Source organism: Cervus elaphus, chromosome 5 (genome assembly GCF_910594005.1).
Source record: "Cervus elaphus chromosome 5, mCerEla1.1, whole genome shotgun sequence".
In the NCBI taxonomy this organism is placed as follows: Eukaryota; Metazoa; Chordata; class Mammalia; order Artiodactyla; family Cervidae; genus Cervus; species Cervus elaphus.
Genome location: NC_057819.1, coordinates 66,358,662 through 66,384,638, shown reverse-complemented (window position 1 = coordinate 66,384,638; position 25,977 = coordinate 66,358,662). Strand labels below are relative to the sequence as shown.

The following is a 25,977-nucleotide window of genomic DNA, read 5'->3' as shown; positions in this document are numbered from 1 at the left end:
GTATTGGAGTTTCAGCTTCAACACCAGTCCTTCCAATGAACAACCAGGACTGATTTCCTTTAGGATGGACTGGTTTAATCTCCTTGCAGTCCAAGGGACTCTCAAGAGTCTTCTCCAACACCACAGTTCAAAATCATCAGTTCTTCGGTGCTCAGCTTTCTTTATAGTCCAACTCTCACAACCATACATGACCACTGGAAAAACCATAACCTTGACTAGACGGACCTTTGTTGACAAAGTAATGTCTCTGCTTTTTAATATGCTATCTAGGTTGGTCATAACTTTCCTTCCAAGGAGTAAGCGTCTTTTAATTTTGTGGCTGCAATCACCATCTGCAGTGATTTTGGAGCCCAGAAAAAGAAAGTCAGCCACTGTTTCCACTGTTTCCCTATCTATTTGCCATGAAGTGATGGGATCGGATGCCATGATTTTATTTTTCTGAATGTTGAGCTTTAAGCCAACTTTTTCACTCTGTGCTTTCACTTTCATCAAGAGGCTCTTTAGTTCTTCTTCACTTTCTGCCATAAGGGTGGTGTCATCTGCATATCTGAGGTTATTGATATTTCTTCTGGCAATCTTGATTCCAGCTTGTGCTTCTTCCAGCCCAGCGTTTCTCATGATGTACTCTGCATAGAAGTTAAATAAGCAGGGTGACAATATACAGCCTTGACATACTCCTTTTCCTATTTGGAACCAGTCTGTTGTTCCATGTCCAGTTCTAACTGTTGCTTCCTGACCTGCATACAGGTTTCTCAAGAGGCAGGTCTTTCGCCATGCACGTCTTTCGCCATGCAGGTCATTTGCAGTTCTGTTGCTATTTTTTTGAAGAATCTTCATACTGTTTTCCATGGTTACTGCATCAATTTACATTCCCACCAATAGTGTATGAGGGTTTACTTTTTCCAATCCTTGCCAACACTTGTTATTTGTTGTCTTTTGTTAATAGTCTTTCTGATGGGTAGGAGGTGCTACCTCACTGTGTTTTTTATTTGCATTTCCCTGATGATTAGTGAGGCTGAGCATCTTTTCATGTGCCTGTTGCCATCCGTGTCTCTTCTTTGGAAAAATGTCTATTGAGGGCCTCTGTCCTTTTTAAAAAATCAGTTGATTTGTTTTTTTGCTATTGAGTTGTATGAGTTGTTTACATATTTTGGATATTAACCCCTACTGGACATATCATTTGTAAATATTCTCTCACATTCAGTAGTTGCCTTTTCCTTTTGTTGATGGCTTCCTCTGCTGTGCAAAAGATTTTTAGTTTGATGTAGTCATTTTTATTTTTGCTTTTGTTTCCCTTACAAAAGAGAGAGCTTTGAAAACAGATTGCTAAGAGAAATGTCAAAGAGCAAACTGCCTATGTTTCCTTCTAAAAGTTTTATGGGTTCAAATTTTACATTTAAGTCTTTAATGCATCTAGGATTCATTTTTGCACATGGTATTAAAAAATGGGCTAGTATCATTCCTTTACATGTAACTGTCTAGTTTTCTGAATGCCACTTGTTAAAGAGACTATATTTCCCCATTATATTTTCTCTTAAAAGACACAGATCATTGGATTTCATCCATCTAATTCAACACGACCTCATCTTAACTTGTTTACATCTGCAAAAACTGTATTTCCAATACAGTCTTATTCACAGCTACCAGAGTTTGGGACTTGAACATAACTTTTGGGGAGACACATTCAAACCATTACAGGAAGGAATCAGTTACTAGAGCCAGTTGGGGGGGAGAGAGAGGGGGTGAGATAGAGAGGTTGGGCAGAGAGTTCTGCCGAGGCCTCCCTTCAGAAGCTGATGACTCTGTGAAGATGAGCCAGGAAACAGATGCTCTGATCTTCCTCTCTCTGATCTCCTGCTCTGCCTCCTTTTGGCTGAGCTCCCTGGGAGTCCAGAGAGTGAGGCAGCCTCAGGATGAGATCCATAAGGTGAGTCTTGAGGGCACAGAGCAAGGTGGACAAAAGTAGAGATGGGATTTGGGACATAAATGTTAGGTTTCTTGACGCTCCCCCTCTTCTTTTTCTCATCCCATCACTCCCCCATTTCCTAAAAGTTGTTCTCCACACCTGTTCTTTTAGTGACCACTCTCCCTTTATAAACTCAAGTGGTGGCAGGTGAAATATTAAATGCCAGTCAGTTCAGTCACTCAGTCGTGTCCGACTCTTTGTGACCCCATGGACTGCAGCAGTCTTGGCATCTCTGTCTACCACCAACTCCCAGAGCTTGCTCAAACTCATGCCCGCTGAGTCAGTGATGCCATCCCACCATCTCATCCTCTGTCGTCCCCTTCTCCTCCTGCCTTCAATCTTTCCCAGCATCAGGGTCTTTTCCAATGAGTCACTTCTTTGCATCAGGTGGCTTCAGCTTCAGTATCAGTCCTTCCACTGAATATTCAGGACTGATTTCCTTTACAATGGACTGGCTTGATCTCCTTGCTGTCCAAGGGACTCTCAAGAGTCTTCTCCAGTACCACCATTAAAAAGCATCAATTCTTCACTGCTCAGCCTTCTTTATATTCCAACTCTCACATCCATACATGACTACTGGAAAAACCATATTTTTGACTATATGGACCTTTGTCAGCAAAGTAATGTCTCTGCTTTTTAATATGCTATCTAGGTTGGTCATAGCTTTTCTTCCAAGAAGCAAGCATCTTTTAATTTCATGCTTCTGTCACCATCTGCAAAGATTTTGGAGCCCAAGAAAATGAAGTCTGTCACTGTTTCCATTGTTTCCATCTATTTGCCATGAAGTGATGGGACTGGATGCCATGATCTTAGTTTTTATTAAATATAGGTAACCAAAATATATTGTTGTTGTTTAGTCGCTAAGTCGTGTTTGACTCTTTTGCAACCCCATGGACTGTAGCCGCCCAGGCTCCTCTGTCCATAGGATTTTCAAGGCAGGAATACTGGAGTGGGTTGCCATTTCCTTCTCCAGGGGATCTTCCTGACCCAGGGAGTAAACGTGAATCTCCTGCATTGATGGCAGAATTCTTTACTGCTGAGCCACCAGGGAAGCCCAACTGAAATATATATCCAGGCTCAAAAGAACAACTTCTTCTCTGCGGAACAAATGAAGAATGGTAATTTAAGCCAAAGCCCTAGGCTTCTGCATTGATTCTGGGATGTCTGGAAGCAGGAAGTGGTGGCTAGTTCAGCTTCTGCAGATAGAGAGGACTGATGGTCCGAGGGCTCTGAGCCAGGTGGCCACAGAGGGAAGCAGGCTTCCCGTGGGCTTTGAGGCTGGAAGTATGATACTTCAGTGTCCCCATGGAGTAGAAGCCTTTTAATGCCATCACGAGTCTTGAAAGAGATTCAGTGGATCAGTGTTACTGTCTGCATAGAAAAATTCAGGAAAATATGTCAGCTAATTATTGGATGACTTCCTGAACAATGCATAGAAACTCAAAAGCATTCCTAAATACCAGTAAGAAACAATGAGACATTGTCAGATAAGGTAGCTAACCTTTTAACAAAATATATCTAATAAAAGATGTGCAAGAAAATTTCTGAGTTAACTTCAAACTGGTATTGAGGGATGACAGTTGAACAAACACCACTTATGATGTACTCAAAATGCAGCTTTAATTTTGTCTCTTAAAATGTGTCTAAAAGAGGAGGTTGTCCCCACACTTGGACTGCAGCTTGCACTATCGTTTCTGATGACTCTCAGGTAACTGGGACTTGTGTTCTCTTTTAAATTACATGCACAGCCTTATTTCAGTAAATAAAATATCCAGTCCTCCATGATAGCCAAAGCTCAAAATATAATTTAGTGTCAAATCTCTCCCTTACTCGAGGTGAGGTCTCTTTACTATTTCTCTTATGATATTTAAAGATGTTAATACTCCCATAAATTGACCTGTAGGCTTGATGCAGTTCAGTTCAGTCATTCAGTCATGTCCAACTCTTTGTGACCCCATGGACTGCAGCATGCCAAGCTTCCCTGTCCATCACCAATCCCTGAGATTACTCAAACTCATGTCCATTGAGTCGGCATTGCCATCCAACCATCTCATCCTCTGTCATCCCCTTCTCCTCCCGCCTTCAATCTTTCCCAGCATCAGGTCTTTTCCAATGAGTCAGTTCTTTGCATCAGGTGGCCAAAGTATTGGAGTTTCAGCTTCAGCATCAGTCTGATTTCATTTACGATTGACTGGTTGGATCTCCTTGCAGTCCAAGGGACTCTCAAGAGTCTTCTCCAGCACCACAGTTCAAAAGCATCAATTCTTCAGTGCTCAGCTTTCTTTACAGTCCAGCTCTCACATCTATACATGACTACTGGAAATATATATCTTGGAGTGGGGGGTGGGGGAGTGGGGGCATCCCACCCCTACTAGTGGTAGAGAACCCGCCTGCCAATTCAGGAAATGTAAAAGACATGGGTTTGATCCCTGGGTCAGGGAAGATCCCCTGGAGGAGGGCATGGCAACCCACTCCAATGTTCTTGCCTGGAGAATCCTATGGACAGAGGAGCCTGGCGGGCTACAGTCCACACGGTTACAAAGAGTCAGACATGACTGAAGGGAGTTAGCATGCATGCACCATATAAATCCCAGTGTTTTGTGGGTTTTTTTGGTGGACTTTGATCAATTGATTTTCAAGTGTATGTGAACATGAAGAGGGCCAATAATAAGGCAGTTTTGCAAAAGAAGAAGGGGGCCAGGGTCCTTGAACTACCAGGAAGGAAGACTTATTATTAAAGCATAGTAATTAAGATCACATTATTACTGGTATAGGAATGGACAAGTCAATCCATGGAACCCAGAAACAGACTCACACATATGACACTTGATTTTTTTCAGAAGTGGCACTGCAGAGCCACAGGGCAAGATGGTCTTTTTTTATTAAATGGTGCTAGGACAATTGAGAATTTATGGAGAAAAAATGAAATTGAATCCCCAAAAGCAGTTGTAGTAGATGATGCAGAAATTGAATCCTAAAATTAGTTGTTTGGAATAAATCAATAAAAAAAACCAGAAAAGTAGTTTTTTGAGGTGTTACAGGGCCGCATACATTTTTGAGGCCCATCAGTAGTGCCACAGCATACAATTCATGCTTAGATTTTAAAAGATCCATAGTTCAGACTGTAGCTGTAAGATGGGTCCACGAATTGTACAGTGCCTTCTGCTCCACGGAAGAGACCATTGGACTATAGTTAACTCCTTATCCTGGGGTATTAATTCTCACATGTTCTCAAGAAGAATACTATTGTTTCCAAAAATGGGGTCTGACTGCTCGCTGCTCAAAAACCAATACTCCAGAAGCAAGGTTGGTGGAAAGTTTGCTTTATTGCAGAGACCAGCAACCAGGGGAGAGGGCAGACTTGTGTCCAAAGGCTGACTCCCCCAGTGACAATCAGTGGGCAAAAGCATTTCTAGGCTGGGGGAGGGGCTACCTGTAGAAGCAGTATAGTTAGCTCTGACATTCATCTTGAAATTGGTCATGCGGTGGTATGACCAGAATCATCTTGATTGTTTTAAGTAGAGTTAATCTTGAGTTCCAGGGTTGGTTTGTTCCCATTTCCTTGAGGCCAGTTTTCCGAATTGTGGCAGCTTATGTCATGGCTACAAGACAGCTCAATGGATGTGGCTCAGAATATTACCTATAAGTCCTTGAGGAGGATCTATGGTCAAATCAAGGTCCTTGACTTTTCTTAATAATAAATGATTATCATTTTGTCCTCTTTATTGATTTTGTTTGCTTCTGCATTTTCTCACTTCTCAGATTAAATTTATTATTTGACTAAAGTTCTTCTACAGACAAAAGGCAGGTGGAGAACATGAGGGGAAGGACCATAGGATCCTACTCTGTTTCTCTAGAGGTACCTCTTATTTTTATTCTGCCTGGAATTTCCAAGTAGCTGATCAGAACACCTAAAGGACAGTGAAACAAACTTCCCTGGGTGTGGGGTGGAGGGGTTTGAACTTCTGATACTGCCTAGGCTTGAAACAATTGTCCTTTTCTCATTTAACCTTAGCCTGTCATGAGTTCTTAGATGAACCTGGAAACCTTTTCATGGCCCTAGAATATGACCTAATATTTCAGTGACATAAATGTGGCTGCTTTAAAAAAGAACATTTCATAAATTGATGTCATAACAGGGTTTAGACTCTCATTTGTGCCCCGTACGTGCATGCCACGCCATCCTTTCCTGCTTGTGAAGTATTTAATGTGTGTGCCTCCTGCCTCTTCAGTTAGATTCCAAAATGCTAAAGACAGTGATCGTGGCTCGTTTGAGGGGCACTTACACTGTTAGTGTTATTGAACTATTGTAATCCTGGCTGACATTTATGCTTACTCTCTGATAGGTACTTTCTATTAATATTATCAGGGCTTCCCAGGTGGCCCTAGTGGTAAGGAACCAGCCTGCCAGTGCAAGAAACAAAAGAGACACAAGTTCAGTGCCTCAGTCAGGGAAGATCCCCTGGAGGAGGCCGTGGCAACCCACTCCAGCATTCTTGGCTGGAGAATCCCATGGACAGAAGAGCCTGGTGGGCCGCCGTCCGTGGGGTCTCAAAGACAGACTGAAGCAACTGAGCATGCACGCATGCATTAGTATTATCAAATATATTCCCTAGATACCACCATGATGTGGATAACTATTGGAATCCCTATTTTGCAGAGGTAAAAATTGAGGCCCAGGGTGTAAAGTGATTTGTTGGTGATCTCACAGCTAGTCAGGAGCGGAGCTAGGGAACAATGCCATGGGAATCCTAAAGTCCTGGCTACTCACTATGGAATACTGTTTTCTATTATATACAGAAGAAACTGATTAAGAAAAGTTTTTAACTTCTATGGCAACTGAAACTGACCTTGCCTTACTTAAATAGAAAAAACATTCTTGAAAGGATATGGGATAGTTTAAAAAAGTGATCCAAAGTCTAAGAAACTAGGTTAGGAGTGTGGGCAGACACCCAGACTAGCTGGGTCACCTTGCAGAAGTGGTCAGATAAATCCACTGCTGCTAGGGGCTGCAGCCAAGGCAGAACTGACGGCTTGTTCTTGCTTCACTTGCTCAAAAGTTTGTTTTCTTGTGACAACTTCCATTTGGCCATGTCTTGGACACCTGTGCGTGTTCCATCTGCCAAGGGTGAAGAGAGAGAATGTGGCCTCCTCTGGCTTCCACGATGACAAGTAAGACTTGGCTTTCCATCACAACCCATGGACTGAAGGCTTCCCCACTGGAAGAGCAGACTTAGATGTTGCACAGCCAGAAGGTGACGAACAGCCATGAGAGCCTCCTGCTTGCAGAGCGTGTTCATACCACAGCCAGCTGCTCACCCAGAGTGACCCCTTGCCACTAGTGTTCCGTGCCTGATTCCATGCCAGCAAACGGGAGAGCTGTCTGCATAAGCCAGACTTAGGACATTAAACACCAGCCCCTTCCTGTTGCACCAGAAATACTGATCCAGTTTGTATGCTGATGCGATTGTGCCCTGATTTTCCTAAGATTTCACTAAGATTTTCCTGCTTTTAGAATCATAATCAAATATCCTACTACCTACTAGAATCTCATACATTAATTACTTTTTCTTTTCTTTTCAAACTTCCCCTCTTTGGGGTTCTGTAAACTTATCAGTAGCATTGTCCTTTTACCCTGTTCTCTCTTCCCCATCCCCTTTGACCCCAGCATCTAAGTATTTACCAAATCTTGCATGCATGCATACTAAGACATTTCAGTCATTTCTGACTCTCTGTGACCCTATAGACTATAGCCTGCCAGGCTCCTCTGTCCATGGGATTCTCCAGGCAAGAATACTGGAGTGGGTCACCATGCCCTCCTCCAGGGGATCTTCCTCGACCCAGGGATGGAATTCGTGTCTCCTGTCTCCTGCATTGGCAGGCGAATTCTTTACCACTAGCGACACCTGGGGTCAGACGGTTACCAAACTTTAGCACATTGGCCCTCTCATTTTGTTTCACCTTTGTTATTTGTTGCATGACTTGATACTTAATGGTGGTCTTCCCAGGTGGCGCTAGTGGTCAATAACCTTTGCAGGAGACACAGGAGACTTGGGTTTGATCCTTGGGCAGAAAGATCCCCTAGAGAAGGAAATGGCAACCAAGGCCAGTATTCTTGCCTGGAGAATCCTATGGACAGAATAGCCTGGTGGGCTACATTTCACAGGGTTGGAAAGAGCTGGACACGATTGGAGCAACTTAGCATGCGGCATGCATACGTAATGGGATTTCATATCTCTAGTCTTCCCTCTTCCAATCTGCCTTTCCTTATTGCTACCAAATTAAGTTTCTCTGTAGTACAGCTCAAGCCTTATTTTTCTCTTGCCCCTGACTCTTCATGGCCTCCTGGGCTTGAGTTCAGGGCATCCTTTGATATGGCACCAGCCCACATCCCCAACCGAGTTCTCCACTTACTGCTTTCATCCACACTCCCTCAGCCAAGCTGGGTGTGAATATTCTAGAATATTCTGTCTGTCAGCTGCTTACAATGTGTAGGACAATTGATTGGCCTCAACTGTATATTTTATCACAAAAATCCTATGTGAAAAGCTTTTATTCTTTCCATTTTATGGATGAAGAGAGAGAGAGAGTTGATGCTGTGGGGCTTTCTCAAGGTCACTCTGGTGTAAGTGGTGGAGCTGAGCTTCAAGCCCTGTCTTCCCAGCTCCGAGGTCAGTGTTCTTCCCAGCACACTTCATCTCTTGGCAGCTGCCTTTTCAGTTGCCTCTGTGTGGGGTACCCCTTCCCTTTATTTCTGTGTGGCCGAAATTGCTCCTTCTTTCAAAACCACTCAGATGTCATCCACTCAGTAAAACATCCTTGAATCACTGTTGCTCCAAGTAACCTCTGATTCCCCAAGCGTTTATCTCTTTTATGGATCAACACTTTGCATTATGGTCCTTCATATCTAGATTGTGTGAGGAGTCACAGGTGAGTTCCTTCTTCTTGCCTTACCTTGTCAAGTATTAGCACTGATGAACAGAAGCTTCCCAATCCAAAGCCCACCAAATGTAAAAGCAGTGGTCATAAAGGATCTATGTTGTCATCACTGACACCACGGATACCTGTTCTCTGCTGGCATCCACATCCACTTTTCGCCGTCTGCCAACTAGAAGTCATTACAGGTGAAGTGTCTGCTTAGATGAGATGGCAAAGAGATGCTCCCCCTTGTGGTAGGAGGACTTAGATGGCAAGAGGATGGCCATGGGGAGCAGCTGGACATGGCTGGGCCCCGGGAAGAGTCTGGTGTGTAATTTTGATCTAGGCAGGCTGCACATTGATCCTGAGGAAAACAGAGGCCATGAGGTCAACCACGGAAGGAGACTGGAAAAAGAAGGCAGGGTCGGGGATCAAAGAAAGGACCAAGGATCCCCTTGCCCCGGTCTGGGCCCCAGGGTGTTCCAATCCAAGGGGAGCAGGTGGATTATTAGTGACAGAAGGTGTCAGTAGCCGAGTGGAGTGTGATACTGAATCCCCCCTTATTTTTCACTCGAGGCCAGAATGGCTCCCAGAGTGTGTGTGGGCCGCGGGGAGAAGCAATCAGACATGCTTGGCTGGGGTGAGGGGCCTGTGGTGTGTGGGTGCAGAAGCTGACAACAGGATTACTTCTAAAAAGCCCTGTTTAAAAACTTTTTATGGTTCATTTAAACCCTGTGGCTTTGGGAGTTAGCTCACAGCTAAGTGTATTGCCTTAGTTAAGTGGAGTCTGATGAAGCAGAAATGTATTTTCTATTATTTGATATAGAGACCTGGTAGAATGGAAATTCAGTCCCTGCTACGTGTTAAAATGCTGTTTCCCAAACTAACTACCATGTCAGTGTCAGAGTTCCAATTTTAATGATTAAGGGGACCAGCTAGTTGGTATTTGACTTCTAAATGGAAGAGTTTTGTATTCCTTGTAGATGTTTTTTAGCGACATTTGAAAATGCAAGTGATGTCAATCAATTATTCTATCTGGAAGAAATGTAGCTTTTACTTAGCTTAGAAATTTTGAACAGGGAAGCATTCTCCAAAGGCCACTTGAGGGACCGCACTAGCTGGGACTGCTGCTGTCTAGTGTTTGCACAACATAGAGGGACCACAAAGCTACTTTCCCCGCTGATGGCACTAGAGCTTTCCAAAAGTCTTTAGTCTTTCCACTCAGCTACAACTTTGGGATGACTTTGGTGGTCAGCCTCTGTACTGAAGGGATGGATCCCAGCAGGCCCTGTTGTACATCTCGGTGAGTAATCGCTGTCCCCTGTTACTTGGCCGTGAACCCTGAGCCCAGAGATCCTGTTTATCTGCCGCTGTCACGGGGCACTTATCAGGAATCTGGTTTCTATGGTGAAGTCTTCTCTCCTGCTGGGAAAAGTTGTTAATTAAAAAAGAAATAGGGCTGTCAAAAATGAATCATTGAGTGTTCTGGTTATCTCTGAATTCTCTCCCTATCGTAGATGTACTTATCACAGGGGGGAAGGGATCCTGCTGCAGCCTTCCTCCAGGCAGCATCCATTACCTGGCAGAGGGGGAGGCAGTATCTGCAGATAACACAATCCTGAATCTTAAACAGGATGGGCTTGAAGGAAAATAACCTTGGTTTCTGTGAGGCATCTGATTTGAGGTAAAGGCTCATTCTCACAGGTCTATGGAATTTACTGAGAGCGTGTAAGGTTTCTGACAAGCTGCAGCTTTTAAAACTCCTAGTTCCACAGTTCATATATTTCTTCACAGTGTGCAGTTGGGCTGTTTACCCTGAAATCCAAGAGATTCTAGGTTGATTTAATAATTCAGTTTAATGTCTGCATGATTCATTTTCTCAAAATTCATTTTAGTTGTTTAGATCTATAGTTTGCTTTCATCTTCATTTTCTTTTACATGTTGTTGTTTTTTTGGTCCTATCCACTGTAAATTTTCATTTTTCCACAGCCTGTATTTTCTCATTTTCTTTAGCTCCTTATAATCACTGTGTAAAGACTAGTGAGGCTCTTTATTTTCAAATATTGTACACATTTGTTGGTATGTTCACAGGTTTTTTTCTTGGTTCAGTTTTAATATTGTTTGCATTCAGCTCAGTGACTTATTTCTACGTATGCCTTGAATTATAGTTGTTCAGGATCCAATTTACTTCTTTCTTCTTGAATGCTTTGATTCTTGAAGTTCCTTGCTTTTACTTTCTGTTGCAGTGCTATCTACCATTGCATGTAAAAGGAGCTTTTTTTTCTTTTCCATTATAGGTTATTATAAGATATTGAATATAGTTTCCTATACTATGCAATAGGAAAGTATATCTTCCCAGGTGGCTCAGAGGTTAAAGCATCTGCCTCCAGTGCGGAAGGCCCGGGTTCAATCCCTGGGTCGGGAAGATCCCCTGGAGAAGGAAATGGCAACCCACTCCAGTATTCTTGCCTGGAGAATTTCATGGACAGAGGAGCCTGGTAGTCTACAGTCCACACGGTCACAAAGAGTGGGACACGACTGAGCAACTTCACTTTCATACTATGCAGTAAATCCTTGTTTATCTATTTTATATATAGTGATTTATATCTGTTAATCCCAACTCCTAGTTTATCCCTTTCCCCTTACCCTTTGGTAATCATAGGTTTGCTTTCTATGTCTGTAAGTCTGTTTTTCTTTTGTAAGTAAGTTCACTTGTACTATTTTTTAGATTCCATATATTAGTGATATCATATAATATTTTTTTCTCCAACTTACTTCACTTAGTATGATATTTTCTAGGTCCACAAGTATGGCTGCAAATATTCTTTTGTAATTCATTCTTTTTTATGCCTGAATAATATTCCATTATACATACATACCACATATTCTTTACTCATTCTTCTGTTGGTGAACACTTAGGTTGCTTCTATGTCTTGGCTCTTATAAATAGTACCACTGTGAATATTGGGGTGCATGCGTTGCTGGGTCATATGGTGACTCTATTTTTTTTAGTTTTTTAAGGAACTTCCCTTCCCTACTCTTCTCCAGAATGGCTGCACCAACTTACATTCCCACCAACAGTGTGGGAAGGTTTTCTTTTCTAAAGGAGCCTTTGTATACTTGGATGTCATTTACACATTTAACAATTTGACTAGTATTTGTTAACCTCCTACTCTGTGCTTATTCAGTACGACAAGCACATATTTTTACAGTACAACATATTTTTACAATACCACCAACCTTCGAAGAAGATATAATATGATGCTTTTTGACTCTGCTGTTAAAGTGTGGTCCCTGGAATAGCAGCATTGGCATCACCTTGTTAGAAATGCAGAGGCTCAGGCCCTGCCCATGATGTGCTGAACCAAGATACTTAGGTGATCTGCATACGTCTTACAGTTTAAGAAGAGTGCACAGAGATATACAAAATTTTAAGGATGTGTTAGTAGATTTTGCATGCTAGATTTTAATGATTTGTAAATTATTACTGAAATGTACAGATATAGATTACAGACTGACTTTTATTATCTCAGTGATGAAAAGAAACTCTCCTTCAAAGTTGGAGAGACGTATTGCAGGGACATTGAGCCATGTTCACTTGTTGATTTGTTGATAGTTCCACAAATTGTTTTTGAAACATCTGTATGATATAAGATGGATAGATTCTGGTTTCTGGAAACTTACATTTTAACCAGAGACACAACCAGTTATTCAATTATTAAGAAGGAATGAAGTTCTGACACATGCTACAGCATGGGTGAACCTTGAAATCATTGTGAAAGGAGCCAGTCACAGAAAACCACATTTTACATGACTCCATTCATATGCGCCCTGGAGAAGAAAATGGCAACTGACTCCAGTACTCTTGCCTGGAAAATTCCATGGACAGAGGAGCCTGGCAGGCTACAGTCCATGGGGTCACAGTCGGACATGACTAAGTGACTAAACCATGCTTATGAAAAGAATAGGGAAAATCTATAGGACAGAAACTGATTTCGTGTTAGCTTAGGGCTAGAGAAAGGATATTTTCATGGAGGTCAGGGATGGATAGGGTGGCGGTAGATAAAGGGTATGGGCTTGGATAGGGCAGTGACAGATAAAGGGTATGTGTTTCTTTGGAGATGATGAAAATGTTCTGAAATTGGATGTGGTGATGGTTGTGTGTATCTATGAATATACTAAAAACCATTGAATTCTATACTATAAATGTGTGAATCTTGTGGTATGTGAATTATATCAATAAAAGTGTTAACAGTTATTTTGGGGAAGACTAGGAGACTTGCCACCTGATGTGAAGAACTGACTCATTGGAAAAGACCCTGATGCTGGGAAAGTTTAAAGGCAGGAGGAGAAGGGGACAATGGAGAATGAGATGGTTGGATGGCATCACCAACTTGATGGACGTGAACTTGAGCAAATTCCAGGAGTTGGTGATGGACACAGAGGCCTGGCATGCTGCAGTCCATGGGGTCACAAAGAGTCAGACACGACTGAGCCACTAAACTGAACTGAACTGAAGAGAAAGAGTATTGGATGCTATGAGTATGTATATTGGAGGCTTCAGGCCTGGATGTGAAAGGCTGTTTTGATCAGGTGTCCCTTCAGCAGAGCTTTGAAGAATGGGTGGAAATTTCCTGGGTAAAGGCAGGGCAGTTGAGAGCATTCCAGGAAGAGGGGTAGCACCACCTGGGGCCACGGCGGGAGGCTCCGCAGCACATGCAGACCTGCACGGCCATATGATGGAACACGGGCCGAGAGGAGGCGAGGGTCCTGGGTGCAGGTCAGGACCTGAGGGGCCCCCAGGGTGCAAGGAGTTTTACGCTAGAACAATAGACAGTTACTACAGAGCTTCAGCAATGAGTAGGTGTGGCTGTTTTTGTTTTTTTTTTTAATCACTCTTGATTTTGGGTGAAAAATGGGTTGGATAGGGTGGATAGGGACCAAGAGTAGAGATGGAAGACTCATTGGGAGTCCAAGGTTTGGACAGACATGGTCGCAGTGGAGAAGGACAGTAGTGCATGTTTCAGGATATGTTCTGAAGTTGGAGTTAACACTTGCTGATGGAGTGGGGCTGGGTGAATCATGGATGACTCAGGTTTCTGATTTGTACTCCATCAGTTCAGTGTTGGATATATTGAGTTTGAGGGACCTGTGGTCACTCATATGGAGATGCTGAAAAGTTGTACTTGGAGGACTAGGACTCAAATGAGTGTTCTGGGCAGATGATGAAGTTGAAGCATTGTTAGCACGTGGGTGGTAGTTAAAATCATGGCAGAGAGGAAGTGGCCTTAGTAGAGAGCATAGCCTGAGAAGGCCTTGAAGACCAAACCTCTGAGGACCCCAGCACTGAAAGGTTGGATAGAAGCGGAAGAGTCAGCTTATGAGACTGAGAGGGGTGTTTAGAGAAGTAGAAGGGAAATCACAACAGTGTGGTTCTGTGAAATCAGGGGAAGAGAATGTATCATGAAATAAGGAGTAGCAAGCTTTGTTGAATGAAGCTCATTGGTTATATGCAGTGAGGATGGAAATGTGTATTGCTTTAGCAACATGGAGGCTATTTATTAAGGGCGTTTTCAGTGAAGTGATGGGGTGGTAAACCAGGCTGGAGCAGATTAAGGAAGGGATGAAAAGTGAGGAAAAGGGCATGTGGAAACTCATTTGAACTATTTAGCTGCAACAGGATGGAGAGAGAAAAGTCCGTGGCTGAAAGGAAAAATGGGTTCAAATTTAGCATCTTAAGGACTTTTGCAAGTTTAAGCTTCCCAGATGCCACTAATGGGAATCTGCCTATTAATGCAGTAGAAGTAAGAGATGCAGTTCGATCTCTGCATTGGGAAGATCCCCTGGAGTAGGAAGTGGCAATCCGCTCCAGTATTCTTGCCTGGAGAATTCTATGGACAGAGGAGCCTAGTGGGCGATGGTCCATAGGGCCTCAAAGAGTCGGACATGACTGAGTGACTGAACGTGAATATGAATGCATGTTTAAACACAGATGAGAAGGGTCTGGTTAAAAGGGGAAACTTTTAGAGGGGAAAGAAGTGATGTTTTAATGATGTATTTTGATGCTTCATCAGATGTTTCATATTCTGTAAATAATTACTGAGCTTTCGCTTTATGCCAGGGATTATGCTGTAGCTAAGGTTATAGCAAAGACAGTGAGTTTCTGACCATGGGTTACTTCCTATGATGCCTCCTGGGTGGCTAACATTCCTTAGGACTGGGACTTCACTCTGCTCTCCCAGTGTATAGATAATGCCTATCATATCAGTGATGTCAATAAAATTTTGCTGAAATGTGTCATTAAACCCACTCCTAGTAGGTGTGATTTAGGGGTGACAGTTCCAATAATGGTGACATATGTGTTATACTTATTAATAGTGGTAATTCCTGAGTTACTGGTAGGCACTAATAAGGATTAGGTTTATTAGTACCCACCACTCACTGATGCCAAAAAAGTTCTCTTCCTTCCATCACTACCTACCCCCTAGAATGTCCCACAAGGGTCCCCTTTGTGTCCATAACCACCCCTCTCAAGCTAGTCTTCCCATCCCATTGAGTCTGCCCATATATATATGGTACATAGCAAGTCCATCCTATTCACTCAGCCCCCATGGCCATTGTTTAAAATCCTCACTTTTTCTCACTTGTGTTGATACAACAATCTACTAATCTATCTGACTTACCCACTTCCTAGTCATCATTCTATACTGTTGCCAAAGAATGTTCTTAACACAATGGGGTGTGACCCCTGGCTGAAAAGACTTCAGGATACACAACCCTTCATTATCCTGTATCTATGCAACCTCACCCCCACTTTCCCCTATACCCCAAATACTTGTCCACTCACACCCTTTTCTCTGGCCCTGTTTGCTTGTTTTTGTTCTAGTTCTAAGACATGGTTCAAGCATCACCCCACTTCCTCTCCTGGAGACCTTCCCTCCTCATGCATAGACTGAGTCTAGTGTCTCCTTTCCACTGTCCTACAGCCCTATGTCCACACTCCCAGCAATTCCTGCCCTCTTTAGTAGAATTTCTGTTTCCCAGTTTCCCAAACAATGCAGAATTTTCTTGAGTTCTTCATAAATTTTGATTGAACAGTTAAACTTTCAAGTAGATGAAAAATCTACTTATAATTATCTAAGCCTAGACACCTTACTCTTTTTTATGTAAACACATAATTTGTGCACTGATTTAATATGTCCTGAATTACTCAGGAAAACAACTATCAGGTAAATTGAGGGAAGGTGATACTTTGTTGTCTTTGTAACTGTACTATTTTGCAAGATACATCACCCGTGGTAGCACTGCCTGCTGAATCATGTCACCAGTTTGGGAGACCTGTATCAGTCTGCATTTGTAGCTGATCTTTGCACACTGACTTTGTGTGGGTGTTTGTGCACATGAATATATACTTATTTTACTCTTATTTTTGATGTCAGATAAGAAGCATTCATGTGTAGCATTCATGCAGATTCTTTGTGTGGATATCTTTTTTCAGCTTTTATTTCAAATTATAAAATATGTACAAAGGCATATTGAATGTCTTATTTCTCATAATTCCATACTTACTCATTAGATGGTGGGAAGGGATAAATTAAGAATTTGAGAGTAACATATACAAGGATGTACTGTATAGCACAGGGAACTCAATTATTCCATAATAACCTATGTGGGAGAAGAATCTGGAACATATATATATATATGTGTGTGTGTGTGTATATGTATATATAATATTGAATATATATATATAGAAAATATTGAGTATATATAGAAAATATTGAGTATATATGTATATATAATGTTGAGTGTGTATATATATATAATACTAAGTATATATATATATGTCTGAGCCTTAATTTCAACATATCTAAAAGTGATAGATTTGATTATTTTGACATTTTTTTCATATTTAGTCCAATAATTATGCCCCTAGAAGAACATTGTGAAACACAGTTTGCATTTAAAACAATCCTATTTACTGGGAAGAATTTTACTACCAGAAAATGTGACCATATGATGGAACTTGACCATGACAAAAGCAAACTCCAAATGAAGAATGGTCAGGTGTTTTTCCTATTAACAGTTGTTCACTTTGTCTGCCATCCAATGGGGTTTGCTGGCAGATAAGCAAGGCTGAAACGGTAAGGGAAAATATTGCACAAGAAAAGAGTAAAATTGAGGAAGTGCTTTCTATTAACTTATTTTGTTTTCTGAAAGTTGGGAAAAAGCCTGTGATTCTGTTTTGGTGGTGGGAGAGAGAGAAAGATAATCTAAAATCTGGTCCATTATGAAGGTTGTTTTGTAACTATTAAGCGGTTTTATTGGTCCAAGTCCCTGTAGTCCAGGACATTTTTTTTCCCTGACTATGGTAGCATTGTTAGATTTAGCAAATAAAAGTACAGGACACCCAGTTAAGTCTGAATTTCAGATAAACAGCAAATCATTTTTTAAGTATGTTTCAAATATTACATGGAGCAGTGTGATTTCTAAAACATTAATATTTGCAGTCTCCTAACATTTGAGGGTTTTTTTTTTGTAGGAAGTCCAAGAATATTCCAAGGTTCTTGCATTGAAGCAGCTCATAGGGGGCACAGTTGCTGTGAGGGAAGTCCAGCAATTTTTGATAAGGACAAAGTGCTTTGGCTTGAATGTAAATAGTTTTCTGGTTTGGCCAAGAGAATGTGGGAAGGGCTTCTCATCTTGAACATCAAACTGTCCAACCTGCTCACAGTTTCACCTGGGAATCCACAGGGTAAACAGGTAAGAATGACTCTGAGCCCCTTGCCCTGATGACAAGCCACAAGCTTGGGACTATCGTGACTAAGCTAAGGATGGTGGCTTCCAACGGAGGCTGCCACCTTGAGGGTGCATGTAAATACGGTAATAAACATGCCCCTGGGGCTGGACAAACAGAGCAGAAGGGATGGGCAGACGGAGTCTGGGTAGACAGGGAAGGAGCCAAGCATGTTGTTAATGCCTTGAGATATAAAAACATCTGGGAAATAAAATGAATGAAGCTGACTGCAGTTGTGAGCCTTTGCCAAGGCTGTGTGGGAAGGTGCAGTGGGGAACTGGAGAGGGCACCTCCTTCCCTCTTCTCAGCCTCCAGCTTCGAGATTAAAAAACAACAGAGAAATCATAGTGTTATGCATGGGAACACTGGCCAGATTTATAACCATTTGTTAAGTTTGATTTTTCCCCAGTTCCCCTGTGTGGTGATAAGCTGGTTATTCTGGAAGTGGGTGGAGCTACTGTGTGATCTGAGAGCATGGGATGCGCAGAGCTTTCAGTCAGCATCTGTCTGGAGATGTCAGAGAAGTCTTCTTTAGAGCCGGTGTCAAGGAGGAATTTGAGGATCAGATGGCAGACAGGAGCTGGGAAGCAACAGTTAGAGGACGCAGTGTGAGGACAAAATCGGAAGGGAGACTACTTCCTCATGGGTGGGACCAGCGTCAGAGACATGAAGGAGAAGAGAAGATGCTGGGAGGGCAACCCTGACCCTCTGGCTTCTTATCCCAGCGGGAAGTAGAAAGCCTGCTGGGCAGCGGGCGGCGGGCAGCGGGCACGCTGCCCCCTTCCAGTGCTCACAGTCCTCCGTGTTTGCGGCGTGGACTCTCCTCCAGGCTGCTGGTCTCCAACGTGCTCCTGTGCCCTGCAGGTGCTCCCCAGAGCCGAAAGCTAATCCTGACCACCGTGTGGAGCACCCCCTTCCTGCTACTTCTTCCGTGTCCGTCACATGTCTACAACTTCAGCCTTCCAGCTTTTTTGATTGAATATATGAACAAATAAGAATTTTCCAGTACTCAATTCCAATATGTGTTAATTTCCTTGTGAAAACACATGAAATTATAAATAAATCTATAGAATATTGAAATATTACATTGTATAAAATATGTATGAATAGATATACAACATTTAAATTTATAAATATGTAAAGCATATATTAAAAGTATATATCTGTATATAAGATATATAGAAATAAAAGTGGAAGCAGTCAAAAAATTATTAAAATGAATGTGGTTTTTTTCCCACAACTGCCTGTCTCCACTTGGCCAAGCCTTCAGGTGTGTCTGTGTGGTCTGAAGGCCCGGCCGGACAGGAGTGCAGCTGGACCTGCATATGATCCGTCTCATTGTCGCTGAGCACACAGCCTCCTGACTGGCTCTGGCTTCTGCAGTGCAGGGCCTGGGGCTCTAGTGCCCGCAACCCCGGGTCAGACTAACTTGAGAATCATTAACTGAAAGCACTGACTTCCTGGTCTTCCCTCAGCACTCGAGTCATTGATCAATATCTGAATAAACTCATGTCGCCACTGGACGCTTCTCTGAGCAAGGAGGGATTCTGTTCAATGCCCTAATTCAAGGGCAGATCTGGGAGGGGAAATGCCCCCAAGTGATGATGTAGTGACACCCCCAGAGGTAATAAACATCCCTGGGAACTGTGAGAATGAGGAAGATGTTAGAAAGTTCTCTTACAAATGGGTTATGGGCTCCAATCAAATGTGTATGCAGTGAAACCTATGCATAGCAGGACAAGTTATGAAATGTGTCATCAGTACTTCAGATAAAAGATAAAAAATAAATCCTACTAAGTGATTGCCAACATCTGTCATCAACACTGCCAGCATCCGTTGGATCATAGAAAAAGCAGGAGAATTCCAGAAAAACATCTTCTTCTGCTTCATTGACTATGCTAAAGCCTTTGACTGTGTGGATCACAACAAACTGTGGGAAATTCTTCAAGAGATGGGAATACCAGACCACCTTACCTGCCTCCTGAGAAATCTGTATGCAGGTCAAGAAGTAACAGTTAGAACCAGACATGGAACAGACTGGTTCCAAACTGGGAAAGGAGTCCATAAAGGCTGTATATTGTCACCCTGCTTATTCAACTTCTAAGCAGAGTACATCATGAGAAATGCCAGGCTGGAAGAAGCACAGGCTGGAATCATGATTGCCGGGAGAAATATCAATTACCTCAGATATGCAGATGACACCACCCTTATGTCAGAATGTGAAGAGGAGCTAAAGAGTCTGTTAATGAAAGTGAAAGAGGAGATTGAAGAAAACTGTCTTAAAACTCAACATTCAAAAGCAAAGATCATGGCATGTGGTCCCAACACTTCATGGCAAATAGATGGGGAAACAGTGGAAACAGTGACAGACTTCATTTTCTTGGGCTCCAAAATTACTGCAGATGATGACTGCAGCCATGAAATTAAAAGACACTTACTCCTTGTAAGAAAAGCTATCAAATACTTGGAAATACTGTTTATATATATACTTAGTTTCCTCATCTGTTGATTTGCAGACACTAGGGTTTCATTAACACCTCATGGTTCTCACTAGGATAATTAGTTAGCCAAGGAAAATAGCCACTTGTTAGGCAGGTGAACAGCTGCTGAAGCTTGTTGGAGACAAAGCCGGGGGTGAGCCTTCCGCCACACCCACGTGAGTTCATCTGAGAATGGGACCAGCCCCTCTGCTGGCAGCTAAGGGCAGGGGAGACACCCCCACTGCCAAAGCGCTGCTTTCCCAGTGGCCTGGCATGCTGGCAGGTTTAGACCTTTCTAAACTGCAGTCCATCTACTCCTCTTTTTCTCGGCACCCACGGTGTCTCATCTAGGGAAGGGGTGAGATAAATGGGGTCTCACTCACTTCTCCCTCTCGAATACATAAGTGAAGTTTTAGGTGTTCATATAAGGAAAGGCCTGTCCCCGCATCTTGATAAGTATCTTGATTAGTACTTTAAAAGCATAGTTTCAGGCTGGTATTGAGGAGCTTGTGTTTGGATGCAGTCCAGTGACAGTGATGATACATTCTTATCTGAGTAGGGAAACAAGTGTACCATGGTATCAGAGATGCGTCTTAAATCACGGCCTGATTTTTTGGCAGTTATATTTCCCTTGTCAAGAAAAGGTTAGTTGGAGATGTCTTTTTGTCTTCATTCTGTTTTATACACTCTAGGATTTTTCTGCTTTGCTTCTGCTAATATTAGAAGCTTAACTTCAGGAAAATAATGTACAGGTTTAAGCATTTTGTGTTTTCATTGGGTTTAAAGAAATGCTATATTCAAGCTGTTAACATTTTGTTCTAAATTTTCAAATCATGGTTTAATAACTAACTTGGTGTTTTGGAATCACCTCTGAAACACAGAAGTATTACTTTCAATTGGAATATATGTATATAGATTTTATTTATTTATTCAACAAATATCTTTGACTGCCTCCTTTCTGTCTGGCAAATGATGAATAAGACAAGGGAACTTATTCATTTATTTTTGGTGGGAGAAGAATACAAAACTCAGTAAACAAACAAATTAATAAAATTACTTTAGATATTAAACACAAAGAAGGAAATAAAGCAGTTGTATTTATCAGGGTCCCAGCAAGAAGCAGAGAGTTATAATAATTTGATAAAAAATTCTGTTCATAAAGGTACAGAAGGAATTCCCTGGCAGTCCAGTGATTGAGGCTTCACTTTCCAACACAGGAGCTGTGAGTTCCATCCACGGTAGGGGTGCTAAGATCCCACATGCCTCATGGCCATAACACCAAGACATAAAACAGGAGCTATATTGTAACAAATTAAATAAAGACTGTAGGAACAGTCCACGTCAAAAATAATAATAATGCAGGTATGACAGGAGCAGAGTAAGGAGACCTCAGAAGTTAACGTAGCGCGGTCAGTTTGGGACCAGAGGCAGACCCTGAAGAGGAGGGCCCAGTTCCCTCCAGGGTGGAGAGGACCAGGTCAGCGAGACTGCTGGCCGGGCTGCTGTGAGGAGAGAACTGAGGAAGGAAACTCCACTCACGGGCTCCCCACTGGTGGAACCTGCTGGAAGTCACAGGATGAGGCAGTGGGGCGATGCAGCCTTCCCGGGCACAGAGCAAGGGGCAGCAGGGTGGGCCATGGAGGTGCCTGGGGAAGGCTGGCGATCTCAAACGTCATATTCATTCTGCCTCAAAACCGTCTGCAGTTTATTTTAAGTGATCCAAAGTAAGTTTATGGAAAGATAGCCAGCAACATAAAACTGATTATCGGTGATAAAATTGTTATACATTGTAACTCTATTTGAGAGCAAGAAGGCCTTGCTTCCACTTTGGAAGATGAAATATTGCATGGAGTGAGTGTAATTGCAGTTGAGCTTAAGAAATGTGTTTTAGGAACAGTTTGGCTAAAATTGTTGGCTAAACAACTTTGAACAATTTGGCTAAACTCTACAATCCTTTTAGAATCATAGACTTGTACTTAAACCTACTTCCCTCTGTTTCCACTCACTGTATAAATCACATTGGTAGGTACTTGCTGACTTCCTTCCTCCCTCTCTCCCTCTCCCTCTGTCTCTCCCTTCTCCCTTCCTCTCTACCTCTGTGCCTTCGACAAACATTTATTGAGAGTCCGCAGTTTACACAGTTGCAATAAGATTCTGTACTGAGCAAGACTATGTTCCTACTCTGGGAATTCAATTTCAATTTTATCATTCCAGATGGTTCCCAGTAATTCAACAGGACCACAGTAGTAATTGTTAGTTGCTAAGTTGTGTCCAACTCTTTTGCAGCCCCATCAACTATACCTTGCAAGGCTTCTCTGTCCATGGGATTTCCCAGACAAAAGTACTGGAGCAGGTTTCCATTTCCTCCTTCGTGGGATCTCCCTGACCCAGGGATCGAACCCATGTCTCTTGCATTGGCAGGCAGATCCTTTTACCTCTGAGCTACAAGGGAAGCCCTCATAATAGTAATAGCTAACACTTTTCAAACCATTTTAAGTATATATATACCAGATACTATTCTTATTTCAGAGGACTTGGTTTGTCTTATGAAGAATGCATTAAACATTTAGGAGAAGGAATTTTACTGAAATGACCTTCTGCATTTTGGCCCTACAAAGGTGTGTTTGTTTTAAAAGAAGCACTCAATGAGACAAGTGCTCAGGGCTGGTGCACTGGGAAGACCCAGAGGGATGGGATGGGGAGGGAGGCGGAAGGGGGGATCGGGATGGGGAACACATGTAAATCCATGGCTGATTCATGTCAATGTATGGCAAAAACCACTACAATATTGTAAAGTAATTAGCCTCCAATTAATAAAAATAAATGAAAAAAAATAAAAGAAGCATCCATTTGCTGAAATATTAAATTGACTGTTAATCCACTGCAGTGGTCCCAACCTTTTTGGCACCAGGGACTGGATTCCTGGAAGAGAGTTTTTCCAAGGGGAACAGGAGAAGGGGATGGTTCGGGAGGTAACAGGAGTGATGTGGAGTGGTGGGGCGCTGCAGACAAAAACTTTGCTCCCAGCTACTGACCTCCTGCTTTGCGGCCGGGTTCCTAAGAGGCCAAGGGGTGGGGCCTCCTGACCTACTGCGTACCAAATGTGCCTAAGATTTTAAATTTAAATTGTGTAAGAAGAAGATATTTTCACTGACAGACCCACACAGGTTGAGTTTGGGTCCAGAGTGAGTTCCTTCCTCTCCATGGCAGCATTGCCCTGATTCCCCCTCCCTGGGATTCCAGACCTGAGCTCAGCAGTAAGGCAGGCAGGGGGAGACTTCACCAGTGATGGCAGGGAGCTGGGAGAGGCAGTGATCTGGGGTGGGGAGCACCCCCAGGCTCCTGCTCCAAAGGATGCTGAGGTCTCTGGGGGGTGTGGTGTGTGTAGAGCACAGGTTTCTTCTCAGTGGAGGGGAGCGAGCTGACTTTGAAGTCTGTACTCAGAGAGTTCCTTTAGAAGTTTGCTGTGGTTTCTCTTCACTTCCGATATTGACAACACAGAATTGGTTTGGAAAAAGAGAGCTCCATGATTCATTATGACCTATTTTGTGCTTTTAAGAATGACTCTTTAGAGACTGAACTTCCCTGTTACTCTTAAGTTTTTTCTTTTTAACCTTAGGCTTGTTTAAAGAAATTACATTGTGTACAAAAATAGTGATGGCCTATATTGTGAAAGTGTTAGTCACTCAGTCAGTCATGTCCAACTCTTTACAACCCAGGGACTGTGGCCAGCCAGGCTCTTCTGTTCCTGGAATTCTCCAGGCAAGAATACTGGAGTGGGGTAGCTATTCCCTTCTCCAGGGGACCTTCCCCACCCAGGGATCAAACCTGCAGGCGGATTCTTTACCATCTGAGCCACATTAGGAAAGGTTGTGTTTTCCCTACCCAACATATATATGAATTGTAGATTTGTCTCCTGCGGAAATTTTTCCTCAAGAACTATTAACCTTCTTGGATAGAGTTTTAGTGTAATATTTAGACTGGAGTAATCACTGAGTAGCAAATGAGATATTATTAATGTGATTTTAAAGAATGTATTTCACACATGAAAGGATGTTTTAAATTTGCATTTTTACCACTAAAATCCTGGAACCTAGGTATTTGAGGAGTTAAGATTATGTGAATGTTAACTTTCACATCTTTAAACTTGCTTTCCAAGATTAATTCTAGATCAAATCCAGATGGAGCCGAGATACACTGTTGAGAAGACCCCAGAGGTCCTGCCTGCGACATGGGTGGTCTGAGGATGAGAGGTGGACTGTCCTTGGGATGGCAGGGCGCAGCAGCAGGCAGGGTCCAGTTTTAGAAACTATAGCGTTTGGAGTGAGGTAGGTCTGGGGGAAGCAGACAATGCCGGTTGTAGTCACGGGGATGCCGGTTGTAGTCACGGGGATGCCGGAAGCCGGACTTTTGCCCCGTACCACGAGCAGAAAGTGGTTTCCTGTGGGACCACACCTGTGGAACTTGCAGTTAGGCAGACTTTGCAAACACTGTTATAGCTGGCTTCCTTCCAGACCCGAGAGAAAGGAAGCATGTGCCAAAGACCAAAGGGAAAGAGACTCAGTCTGTGCAGAGGACACAGCTGGGGACTCTTCATGTCTCGGCTCTTAGCCTCCAATGAAAGCTACAGGACCTCTCTGCTGGGATGGACTGTGTTTCTGCTTCAAATCAAACATATGGAAGGACAGAATATGCCTGAAACTATTTTTTTCCTTCCAGTTTTATTGAGATATAATGGACTCAAAGCACTGTATAAGTTTGAGTACAGCATTTATATATACATCACGAAGTGATTATCATAATAAATTTAGTGCACACCCATCATCTCATATAGGTGTAAAATTAAAGAAATAGAAAAAATGTTTCTTGTAATGATAGCTTAGGATTTACTCTCTTAACAACTTTACATACTGCATTCAGCAGTGGTAGCCCTCTTTATTATGTTGTACATCCCTGGTGCTGATTGGATCTTATTGCTAGAAGTTTGTACTTTTTGACTGCCTTGACTGAATTCCTCATCCCCTCTGGATTTTTTTTTTTTTTTTTTTTTTTAAGTTTTTAACGGCTTAGGAAAGAGAGAAGCTTTTCTGTGTGTATTCAGTTCGGAGTGTCTGCTTGCATGAGATCCACGCTGGAGGCAGTCGGAGTTCACTTACTGCATAACCTGTGCTTCTCTACATGCCTGCGAAGCCTTAGTTTTCAATTTAGGGGAAGCAGACTGGGGTTGACAGTGAAAGAAAAAAGAAAAGAAAAAGAGGAAGACATAGTAGCCTTCTTGAGTCACGTTAATGTAGACCAGATATGAGGTCCTTTTTGAACCAGAAATTAAAAGTCATACCTGTGATCAGTGAGTGTTCCCATAGTTGGGAAGGAGGTAAAGTTGCTGCCAAGTGAAAGCCCCTCAGGCTCAGAATTTGAGCATCTTAGCATGTGTCCTGCCCTCCCCTTTATTGTCGTGGAGGGGACTTCTTTGGCCATTTGCTCCTCGGCTCACTGAAGACCCCAGTATGAGTTAGATAGTCTCAGAACTGCCTAGAACTGGGGAGGGGGTCCCTCTACTCTCTGGGCAGAGTTTGCTGTCCAGTTGCATCCACAAGGGAGAGGATTACGTGGGCCTGGCATCTTTTTTCTCTGGTGAGAAATGCCGACCCCAGAGCAGAGGAAGATTGGAACCTGATGCTGACTGCTTCCTTTCCAAGACAGCCACTGATCCCCCGGCTCCAAAATGTGTTAAGAGAAATTTCTCTGTGTGCAGTTGGGAAACTGGTGATGTTGCCTGAACACAGGAACAGAAGAAAAGAAGGCGGGGTCTTTGCTGA

The 25,977-nt window shown here is 42.7% G+C and overlaps 1 protein-coding gene and 1 non-coding gene across 3 annotated transcripts in view; both read left to right on the top strand.

Moving 5' to 3' along the window:
• Window positions 1-25,977, top strand: part of DCHS2 (dachsous cadherin-related 2) — a 331,336-nt gene that overhangs the window by 67,650 nt on the left and 237,709 nt on the right. The window lies entirely within an intron of this gene.
• TRNAW-CCA lies at window positions 11,238-11,309 on the top strand. Its single transcript has one exon. It is a non-coding gene; the product is annotated as a tRNA-Trp (tRNA).